The sequence below is a fragment of the Mustela lutreola genome, chromosome 7 (genome assembly GCF_030435805.1).
Source record: "Mustela lutreola isolate mMusLut2 chromosome 7, mMusLut2.pri, whole genome shotgun sequence".
NCBI lineage: Eukaryota > Metazoa > Chordata > Mammalia > Carnivora > Mustelidae > Mustela > Mustela lutreola.
The window spans coordinates 105,712,109-105,724,390 of NC_081296.1; positions in this window are offsets into that span (position 1 = coordinate 105,712,109).

Genomic DNA, 12,282 nt, shown 5'->3' on the forward strand with positions numbered 1-12,282 from the left:
CCCTGAGATCATGACCTGAGCCGAAATCAAGAGCCAGCTGCCTAACCAACTGAGCCACAACAGGTGCCCCTGGGGAGTTATTTTTTAATGGGTACAGAGTTTCTGTTTGGGATGATGAAAAAGTTCTGGACACAGGTAATACTGATGGTCCGTTATACAACATTGTGCATGTGCCTAATGCCTTTGAATTGTACACTTAAAATGGTTAAAGTGGTAAATTTTAAGTTATATATATTTTACCACAAGAAAAAAAGTAACTTGATCTTCTTTGGGGTGTGGGAAGGATAAAATTTATCTAGAGAATAGACCCACATCTCAGGGTCTGGCCTCTTGTCTCAGGGAAAGAGTTGACCTCTGCAATGAAAGCCTAATTGTCCTCTGCAAGTCACTTAAAGGAATAAGGAGAAAAAGAAATATTCCCTTGTTGCTTTCTCTGAAATAAATTCAGATTCAAAGAACATTCGCCTGTACTATCGGGAATAGTTCTTAATATTTCCAAATAATAGTACATAGTGACCATATCAGATTTCTATTTTGTTTTGCTTTGAAGTAGGCTCCACACCCAACATGGGGCTTGAACTTACCACCCTGATATCGAGGGTCAAGCTCTACGGACTGAGCCAGCCATTTGCCCGGGGACCAAGTCAGTTTTAATATTAGATCAATCATTTTGCAGGTGGAGACTGGTAAATGTTCTAGTGTAACTGGAAATTTCAGCAAACCAGGCTAAACCTGCCACAGCGATTGGCTTATGCTACATTTCCTGCTCAAGCCAGGAAGAAACACCCGAGCCTTCTTTACTGCCCACTAACTTAAAGACCCAGGTCAGACAGCTCATCACACTTGCCCCTCCAGAATTTCATCAGATAATCGTAATGCAAACAGACTAAGGGAGATGGAAAATGGACGGTCTCTGCCTTCATTCTGACATGGTAAACACAGACAGTGTGGGACTGCATCATACACTCTTGAGACAGACCTGTATCTGGAAACCTTTTCTAGGCCTATTGCCATCACCATGGCAACTGCCAGAGCTTACTGCCTCTGCCTTGGCCCTTCCTCCAGCACTTGACCCCTGAAGCGTGACTTCTCTTTAGTGCTCTGGAAGCACAGGTTCATAGACAGTGTTGCAGTCTTTGAATATCATAAGCAGAATTGTGCATTGCTTCTGCTGCTCACAGCAAAGTTGTTATTTGGGGTCTGACGTCCTCTCTCTGCGGGTGCTGCTCAGAGGATCTGAGCTGCTCCCTTCGGGCTGGGTGCTTACGGCACCTCGAGGTGGGATGGGACCTGCTCTTCTTTCCTTGTGTGACCCCTACATTGGAGAGAGAACTATAGTCATGGTGGTAAGTAGCAATGAGTTCGACCACTTGCTGCTCTGGTCACAGGACAGACGATCTTGTTTGGGGGCTGGAGGGGTGGTGCCATTATAATCTTTCCGGACAGAAGCAGCAGCCAACACTGAGAAATATCAAGCAACGATTTAGAAAATGTTCCTTTCAACTTCCAATTACATTAACATGATTTTCTAGGCTAGAGGATTAACTAGAATACATAATTTTTTTTTTTTTAAGATTTTATTTATTTATTTGACAGAGAGAAATCACAAGTAGATGGAGAGGCAGGCAGAGAGAGAGAGAGGGAAGCAGGCTCCCTGCTGAGCAGAGAGCCCGATGCGGGACTCGATCCCAGGACCCTGAGATCATGACCTGAGCCGAAGGCAGCGGCTTAACTCACTGAGCCACCCAGGCGCCCTAGAATACATAATCTTAACAAATCAATTAAAAAATATTTTTAGGCTTTGTTTTAATAGAAGACATTTATAAGTCATTGTGATATGTGACAATTTTCAATGCTGGAGGACTACTGTTCAATAATATTTTGTATAAAGGGAAATGATTTTGTGAAAAATTAGGAATAAATCTTTATAGTTAAAATAACTCCTTTCTGGATGGACCTAGAGGGTATTATGCTAAGTAAAGTAAATCAGACAGTGAAAGACTAATGCTGTGTGATTTCACTTATATGCGGAATCTAAAAAACAAATGAACAACGTGGAAATAGACTGGTGGCTGCAGGGAGGGGGTGGGAGAAACAGGTGAAAGGGATAAAGAGGTACAAAGTTCCAGTTATAAAATAAATAAGTCCATGGGATGGAAAGTACAGCATAGGGAATATGGTCAATAATATGGTAATAATTTTGAACGGCCATAGATAGTAACTACACTTAATGAGCATTTTGTAATGTATATAAAAGTTGAATCACTATGTTATTCATGAAACCAATATAATATTTTATGCCAACTAGTCAACTATACTTTGACTAAACATAAATAAATAAAAGTTTAGAAATGACTTCTTTCTTCAGATTTTAATTATATACTTAATTAAAATTCATAGATGTACTCAAAAGGCACTGGATCTGGGGGGGATCAGATCTTAATGTAGTAAGAAGAAATCCATTTTCTGCATCAGGGTTTAGGATTTTATAATTTGTGGACTTTATCACTTTGCTATGCTTCATAATTTTGCACTGCTTATCACAGTGTATTAACGAATATTCATTAAATCCCTGTGAACAAAATCCAGTGAGTTAAAAGACTGATATCATCACTGTCTTACCCACTTTGTCAGAGGAGAAAAATGAAGATGGATTGAGTTTACTCTTTCCTTCCTAGAAGAATTTGGCCAGCATAATAATTCACTTGCCTACCGCTGGCCGGAAAATGTGTGGGGAGGTGAAAAAGAGGCTGGAGGGGAAGAAGAAAGCATCTATATTTTAAGCATGTGTTCCACACACTGGCGATTTGAAGGCAAGGCTCCTGGCTTTGTCTTGATTTTATAGATCATGTTGCTTCTGCGGGTGACTGTGTAAATGAATTCCTCATATTTAACACATCCCAGCTCACGTGCCTCTTCTGTTTTCTTCACACTACATTGCAGATCTGCTTGTTTGTGTTCTCTCAGTCTCTCTGAGGCATTCCCCAGAGATGGCTTAACACCACTGAGTCCTTCCATTAAAATGGTGGAGGGTGCAGCCTGGAAGCTGATATCAGGCCTCACGGAAACTGGCAGCAGGGAGAAAACGTGACCACATGTCCCCAGCACAGTGGTTACTTCACCTACTACACAATGGACCTGCTGTTAGGTGACCCCTGGGAGAGAAGGCCAATACCTGACAAAGCAGTTGCCAGCATGAACTATCAGTTTATCAAACCCTCTAAGGTCACCATCACCCTCTCTGGAGTCAACTTTTTGTTGTTGCTGATGAACAAGAAGCCTTAAGATTTGGTTACATTCTATATTTGAGTAGAATAGCTCTCTTGAAACCAAAGTTCAATTTTACAGTTTTCTTACAAGATTCATTTACCTAGAAAGGATATGTGCTGATGCATATTTATGTGTGGTGGGAAAAATTAACTATTTTGAGACTTTATGGAAAATTAAAGAGGCACAGGAAAAAGAAGGAAGAGATACTTCTTTTGAGAAAGTGGAGAAGTCCTGTCAGAGATGGCAGGTGACTTTAGAAAGAGTGATTTCTGAAATATACACTACACATAACAAAAAGTCACATGGTTCAAAACTGAAAAATTGAAACCTCCCTCCCACCCCACCCCCATTTCATTCAGACTAACTTTCCCACTTTCCTTGCCCTAGTAATAACTATTATTATTTTTGGGGAGGTTTCTGGAATTTCTCTGTGTACATACAAGCAAAGGAGAATAAATCTATGTATTTGTTTGTTCATTCAACAAATTATCAACTCTTTAGGCAAAAAACAAACATGGATTCCTGTCCCCAAAAGATTACATTCTAGCTGGAAGAGACAAACAATAATCAATGGACATAATAAATTTAAAAACAACATATCTTATTAAGTTAATGGGATTAAGAAAGAATAAAACATTAAGGAAGAGGAATCAATATAGGGAAGGAAGTGGGTTGCTATTTTCAAAATGGTAGTCAGAGAGGCCCTCCATGAGGAGGTGATAATTAAGAATTTGAAAAATCCTCATGGGGGAGAAGAGTTCAATCCCATTTATGAGAAAAATGATTTCACCTGTTTCCTGTGGGTACAGAGGTGGGTGGCATTCATTCTCAATTACATGGCAGTGGCCAGCACTTGACATCACAGAAGTGAATACACACATTTCCCCCCAAGCAATTCTCCTCCAGAAAACCACCTCTCTTTCTTGGTATCTAACTAGCGTCAGTAAGGGGGACTCACATACTTTACGTTGCTGATGTACAACTTTGGTCCTCTAGGAAGAACCCAGAAGGAACTGCTGCATTTCAGCTGCGGTGACCACATCTATGAGGCAGAGAGGCAAAAGAGGAGCAGTTCAGTTCCTTTGCCTCCCACAATGGCCCACAGTGCGTGCGGAGCGTAATACAAAGTCCTCTCGTTTCCGGAGCACTTATCACCCATTGGGCACACTGTTAAAGCATATTATCTCACTGGACCTTTCTAACAATGTTCAGTTGTTGTGGGGTAGGTATTTCCATTCTGTTTTTACAGGTTACTTTTGTTAATTTTAGACATAAAAATTGTGGACTCAGGTTATGGAAACCCTGAAGCCTGAGGTTCTGGAGTGGAATAGACTCATGGTAGTCCTTGCTTTGCAAAATAAATAGCAGGCAGGTGAGCCATTGTCCCTCAGTCGTTCAAGTTTAGAACAGCTTGGTAGTGGCTTTGGGTGGTCCAGGTAAATATGTTTGTTATCTCCCAGAAGGCCATTCTGTGATTACTTACAGAATACAAGGTACTTGGCATTTGGCTCAATATTTTCCCCCTTCTCTTATAAAATACCATATCAAATCCACTCCTGTGAGGCCAACAAACATCCTCCTTGGTTGTCATATCTCTAAGCCTACCTGTAGATTGCTGGGGCACTTTTTAAAATTAATTACAGGGTTCCCACATGGAACTCACAGAGTCATCATTTTATTATTATGATAAAATAGTAGAGTTGTCATTTGAAAGTTAACAGTTTTAACAACATACAATCTCTACAACACACACACAGCTTCCACAACACTCTTTGTTAGGTTTTTTAAGTTCCTTAAAACATAGTCCCAACATAGTTGGCAACTGTGTTGCCAACATAGTTTATAGGTGAAGAAACAGGTTTTTAGTAAAATAGATCCTATATACAATAATGTTGACATTAAAATTGTATCTCCGTTATTCCTCTCTCTATCTAAATTCTAAGTACTCACTAGAGTACTTAGAGGTCAGACATAAAACTTAGAGTACTTAGAGATCAGACATAAAACATCTTTATGGTATAAAACCCATTCCCAGGCCAATGTCAGGTATCTTATGTGAGTTGTTGAAGCTAGACTGTCAATTCTATAATTGAGACATCAGTATTTGGTCCTTTAAAACTGTGGTCATTTTTAACTTTCTGCTGTCATTCTCTTTGAGTCTTAGAAAGCAAGATTTAAAATAAATTTAGTTTGTAACCCAGGTAAAGAGTTGATCCAGATACTTCTTTCTGTTGTTGAAGATTTATTTTAGTTATCAAAATGTCAGTCTTGGAAGTATTCCATTTTGTAGAAATGAAGCTGAGATGCTTCTCAGTTAGGATACTTTTATGTGTGACTGATTTACCAATCAAATGCACGTGTGATTTCAAAACATAACAGTAAGAGATCTATTTATTTATTATTTCTCAGTATGCCCCATATTCATTGTTCACTCTAAGATGCTTCAACCATAAGTAATGCTCATATAGGAAAAATTAGGGGGTAGGACGGAGAGAAAAAATGAGTTTCTGGCATTCTGGTATATTTTCAAAATTACTTGGAAGTAATACTGAGAAATATTCCCTAAGTAGTTGCCGGCTTTCAGCCTGCATTTTGTAGGGAACTCTAATTTCATGTTCAAAGACACCTCCCTACAGGAGGAAAACACACAAATCCTAAGTATAGATCTCGATGACACTAGCTGCCAAATGGCCCTATCCTGTAATGCAGAAAACAATGGAAGTCACACTGTGGGGCTGGCTGCAAAGGCAAAAAATGTCCTGTCTTACCATTGTCACCATTGTTACAATCATTGAGACTCAGTTTAGGAAAACTGCTTTCTCTTGGCCTTAAGTATGTCTTTGGTCACTCACACATGGTAGATGTTTGATAACCACTTTTTGAATGAATGAAGAGGAGGTCTATGTTTCTGACTGAAATGTGGAAAGAGGGGCGCCTGGGTGGCGTAGTGGGTTAAAGCCTCTGCCTTTGGCTTGGGTGGTGGTCCTGGGGTCCTAGGATCAAGCCCCGCGTCGGGCTCTCTGCTTAGCGGGGAGCCTGCTTACTCCTCTCTCTCTCTCTGCTGACTTGTGATCTTTTTCTGTCAGATAAATAAATAAAAATCTTAAAAAAAAAAAAAAAAAAAAAAGAAACGTGGAAAGAGCTGGAGGATCTTGAAGCATTTAAGAGCTGTTCCACGAGGCAGCATTGCCACATGCATGCTAAAGAGACTCTTTCAGAGTTCATCCTCCCCCAAGTTGTTTCCTGCATGAGTCATTCGAAAGTTCTCCTAGACACAGTGGGGCTCCCAAATGCCCGTGATGTAAAGCCTCTGCAATGTGTGAATGTGTAGGAAGTGTTTTTAAGATTTTCTTTCCCAATCATCTTGCTTTTCGGCAGATGACACAATTGAGGTACAATATGTAGGTGGACATTTTCTAAATTATAAAATAAAGGAGTCTAGTGGGTGACTGCAGAGGCAACGACATTAACAAAGTAGAGAAGATAAAGTCTGAAAGTCAAAAAAAATAATTCTTTCACAATTAATAAAGAACCATGAAACATGATACTAACAGAAAGGATAAGGCAACCACAAACATACACCCAGCATGCTGCAAGAAGTGCTAGAAAAGCAAAGATCATCTTATTTTTGAACCCAAACTTTTATTTTGGTTGCTCTTGCACTAACCCAACTCCCATTTTCAGATTTCTCTCTCACACACACACACACACACACACAGCTATATACAAAAGTATAACGTGAGCATATGTGATTTATAAAATAAAATTAGACCACGAAGTACCTTCTAAATATAAAATGAAAATTGGACAAGGTCCTCTTTGCAGAGCATTCCATATGGTGACGTTGGGTAGTTCAATCCCAAGTCACGGATCCAGGGTGCACGCCACTGTGAAATTAGCAGCAGTGGTGTTTCAATCTTCAGCCTTGAAGACAACATCAACATGACCAGCTCATTCCGTCCCTGTAAAAAGACCAAGAGGAGAAGTCAGGCTGACACCAGCAGATGGTATGAGCATGGAGTTAGTATACAGAAGTGAGACCAGTGGATTAGTGTATGGTATTCTGCAGGGGGGGCAGGGTGTGCGGCCAACATAGACCAGGCAGGTAAGAGAACTGAGTGAAAATGACTGATGGGGAAGTGAAGGTGGCAGTTTTACTCAGTTCTAGCTTATTTTTGCCACATGAGATTGTGGGCTTTTTCAAGAAAAGCCATAAATGGACAATCTTGCACAAAATCTTAAAAAAACGTTTCTAGTTAGTTTGAATATTAAAAGAAAACAGGTCCAGACAGATCTATCTGTGACCTCTGCCTTGAGTTTCCATTGCCTGAGGTCTCGAGTAACTGAGTCACTAGTTAAGGTTCTCTATCCTCTGAACGGTGTTAAGACTCACTGTTCTAGGGGCACCTGGGTGGCTCAGTGGGTTAAGCCGCTGCCTTCGGCTCAGGTCATGATCTCAGGGTCCTGGGATCGAGTCCCGCATTGGGCTCTCTGCTCAGCAGGGAGCCTGCTTCCTCCTCTCTCTCTCTCTCTGCCTGCCTCTCTGCCTACTTGTGATCTCTGTCTGTCAAATAAATAAATAAAATCTTAAAAAAAAAAAAAAAAGACTCACTGTTCTAAATGGTGTTTAGACTCAGCCAAAACTTACCTTAGTGACACTTGCTTTTCTATATTTCTGTGACCCCTTCCACACACTTTTGGATGAACACATTCTCTAGGCATCATAGTATATTTGTTTTTCATAGCTCAGTCTTGCTGACCTGACAGCTGCTTGGTCTCTAAGCAAATTTGCACTGTCAGCTCTGATCACTATATATTGATTGTGTGGTTTAGCACTCAAGTCAATCTTTTACTTCCTGTATTTGCAAGTTACAAGGGGACAGAGCATTGTATCTTGAAGAACTGACAACACTGCTCTATAAAACACATGTCATTTTGTCAAAGTCATACTTTCTTTTTAGTCCTGCCCATCTGACCTGGGACAAACTATTTTTTTCTACGGCTTGATAGAAACAATGATTTCCCTGGTGGCTTGATTAAAATAGAAACTGTCAAATGGACCATCTGTATGATATCTGTATTAGAGTTCTGTAAAGAGAGAGTAATATTTGAGAACTGTTTAGGATGAAACAAACTGCAGAAATGATTATTAATTTTTTTTTGTCTAATCACAGCTGGCACATTAGATATGTTATTTTTAAAATCAGCAGCACGGTCATAGGAGCATTTTCTTCTCAATTTGCCACACCAGTAGGCATATGGTGCTGATGCCTGCATAATAAAATCGAGGCAGTGAGTCCTTAAAAAACAACCCATATTATTATGTTTTCCTTTGGGTGCTAACTTGAGATTGAGCAGCTGTTCAACAAGTGTGGGAGGTGTTTCAAAGACAGAGTTTGGGTCTGGGCCTGAAACTCCACAGAATATGGAAGGTTCTGTCCTATAAGGTGCACCAATCTGGACGTCGGCTCCCAGACGGTACATTCACTGCAATTTAGTCTGTGCTTCACAGTCTCCAGACCTCTAGAGAGAAGTTAAAACGTGTTTTATTTTGCCAGTCTGGTCTGAAAGAAGCACTGGGATATTCGGTATTCACCTGGCTGTGAAGTTTTGGTTTTACTTAAATAATCATCTCATGAAGACAGAATTTTCATGACAGTTCATTAAAAAGAGAGGAAGCTGCTCGTGCAATCGACATACAGTTCTTATGTGTCCGTGTCTCATTTGCTTATGAACAACTCATCCAAATCATGACAATGAAAGAATTTTTTGTTATGGAAAACTTCAAATAAGCACTAAAGTTGAGGGAATGGGGATGTGTGGGTGGCTCAGTTGGTTAAGCATCTCCCTTTGGCTCAAGTCATGATCCCACGGTTCTGAGATCAAGCCCTACCTTGGGCTCCCTGCTCTGTGGGGAGTCTGCTTATCCCTCTCCCTCTGCCCCTCCCCCAACTCATGCTTGCTCTCTCTCAAATAAATAAAATAAAATCTTTAAAATAATTAATTTTTAAAAGTTGAGGTAATAATATAATGAACCCCCATGTACTCTGAAACCAATTAGTCTCCCCAATTAGCAACATTTGCCAATTTGTTTCATTTATACCCCTACCTGCCATTTCTATCCTCAGTGGATTAAAAATCTCAAACATTATCTAAAATATTTCAGAGTGTATCTTTAAATAATAAAGACTCTTTTTCTAAAACACATAGTAGTATTATCACATCTATAATTAAACAATAATCCCAAATGTTATCAAAGATCTAGTCAATGTTCTAATTTTCCTGATTATCTCATAAATATTTTATAATTGGCTTGTTCAAATCAGGATCCAAACGAGGGCTACATATTGTACTTGTTGTTGTGTCTCCTAAGTGTCTTTCTCTCTTTTAAAACGTGTTATTTTTGGAATGTAAAATAAAGATATAGAAAACTACATGAAATGAATTTTTATAAATGTGAACACCTTTGTAACTACAACCCAGGTAAAAATGTAAAACTTTGCCTTCCACTGCAGGAGCTCCTTTCCATGAGATTCATCCCAATGATGAACACTGTCTTCCCCCATTACTTTTATAATAATTGCTGCTTTGCAAATAGTTTCACCCCCCTGCCCCAGTTGTGATAAAATGTTTCTAGACATTGTAATTTAGATTTGCCCATTAAAAAAAAAGAAGTCTTTTAAGTTTTAACCTAATCATCTCTGTCTTTTTCTTACTTTCTGTTTGGGTCCTTTGACTGGTAGAATCTCCCATAGACTGAAATTTGCTGATTATAAACTCATGGTATAATTCAACATGTTCCTCTGTCCTCTCTGTTTCCTGCTAATTGGCAGCTGGATCCAGGGACTGGATCAGTCTCACGTTTGATCCTTTAGGCAAGAGCATAGGAGGTGTTGGGCAGTTCTGTAAGAGGCACATCTGATTGTCTCCCTCAGAGTGATATTAACAGCCGCTGAGGATTACTATTATATCTAGTAGTTCATTTGTTTACAAAATGGACATATTCTAATTTTAATAATTTCTATTTCATTTGTTAAATACTATTAATAAAGAGATACTTCCCCTAATCTCTTATTTGGCTACCCAGTGGTATAGTTCATATAGGAGAGCAAGATAGATCCTTGATTCTTTACTTTTATTTATTTATTGTAAAGATTTATTTATTTATTTGAGAGAGAGACAGAGAGAGTGAGTGGAACAGAGTGAGAGAATCTCAAGCAGACTCCCCTCTGAACATGGAGCCTGTTGGGGGCATAATCTCAGGACTCATGAGATCATGACCTGAGCTGAAATGACAAGTCAGATGCTCGACAGACTGAGCCACCCAGGTGCCCCTCTTTGTTTTTACTTAAATAATTTTTCAATATAATGGAATGACTCCAATTACATTCTGGATGTGATCAATTCTTTATATATATGTATATATTTATATAAATACATATATATGTATACACATATTATATAAGCACACACACATATATACATATCATTATGACCTCATAGATTTAAACATATTTAATTAGTTTCAATCTATCAAAATTACTATTATCGGGGCGCCTGGGGTGGCTCAGTGGGTTAAGCCGCTGCCTTCGGCTCAGGTCATGATCTCAGGGTCCTGGGATCGAGTCCCGCATCGGGCTCTCTGCTCGGCGGGGAGCCTGCTTCCCTCTCTCTTTCTGCCTGCCTCTCCATCTACTTGTGATTTCTCTCTGTCAAATAAATACATAAAATCTTAAAAAAAAAATTACTATTATCATGATTGAAGCTCCACTTGCCCCATCTTTGACCAGCGAAAACTTTATGTTGTCTTCTGAATTTTTCTGAGGTGGCCCTAGCAGTCTAATAATTTCTTTGGTATTGGGTAAACAAGATATTCCAGGCTTATCTTGTCATTTTCTGTCACAGACTTGGATCAGCCATTTTTGTCTAGAGACTCCAGTTTCTTCTAGTGAAAAATATTATTTCAAGATCACAATTTAGGCACTAGAGATGCTTATTGTTACTAGGTTGGTCATTATTTCTATTTTCTGTCTCTGTCTCTATTTCTATTTACATGTGTATAGAACTTCAACATCTTACATAAAAATATTCTAAAGTTGCAGGGACACCTGGGTAGCTCAGTTGGTTAATCATTTGTCTTCGGATTAGGTCATGATATCAGGATTCTGGGATCAGGTCCTGTATTGGGCTCAGTGAGGAGTCTGCTTCTCCCTCACCCTCTGCTCCTCCCCTGGCTTATGATCTCTCACTCTCTCTCTCTCAAATTACTAAATAAAATCTTAAAAAATAAAAATAAGTTGCAAATATAATGACACTCCACTCCACATGACATTCTCAGTGACATTCCACCCATTATCATTTACAAAAATTTAACATTGACTTGACAATATCACCTAACATACAGTCCATATTTAAGTTTCCACTTACCCCCCAGTGGCATTTATATTATATTTTAAAAATCTAAGATGAAATCCAGATTTATGCATGCTGTATGACTGTTGGGTCTCTTTAGTCCTCTTTAATGTAGAACAGCTTCCCTCCACCTTTTTTTTTCCTTTCCTGACAATGACATTTTGAAGTCTGAGCTGTTGTCTTGTAGAATGTACCATCATTCTGTGTTGGCCCTGTGATTAGATTCTAGTTAAACATTTTGGCAAGAATGCTACACAGATGATACTGTATAGTTTCTTTTGTAGCTTCTGAGAAAGAGGTGTAGAATGTCAGTTGTTCTGTTATTACTGAGAAATTTCGATAACTTGGTTAAAGTATGTTTTGAGATATCTTCATTGTAAATATCTTCCCCCCTTTTTAATTAAAAGAGTCTGTGGGGTGATAATTTGAATAACATAACTATCATCTTCTCCAACAAACTTCCACTGAATGGTTTTAGCATCCTCTGTTTATCCTTGCTTGAATGAATTTTTAAAAAGAGTTGCAAAATGGTGATTTCTCATTAAACCATTTCTTCTATACTTACTATCTTCTGCTGTATATATTATTTTTTAATAAAGG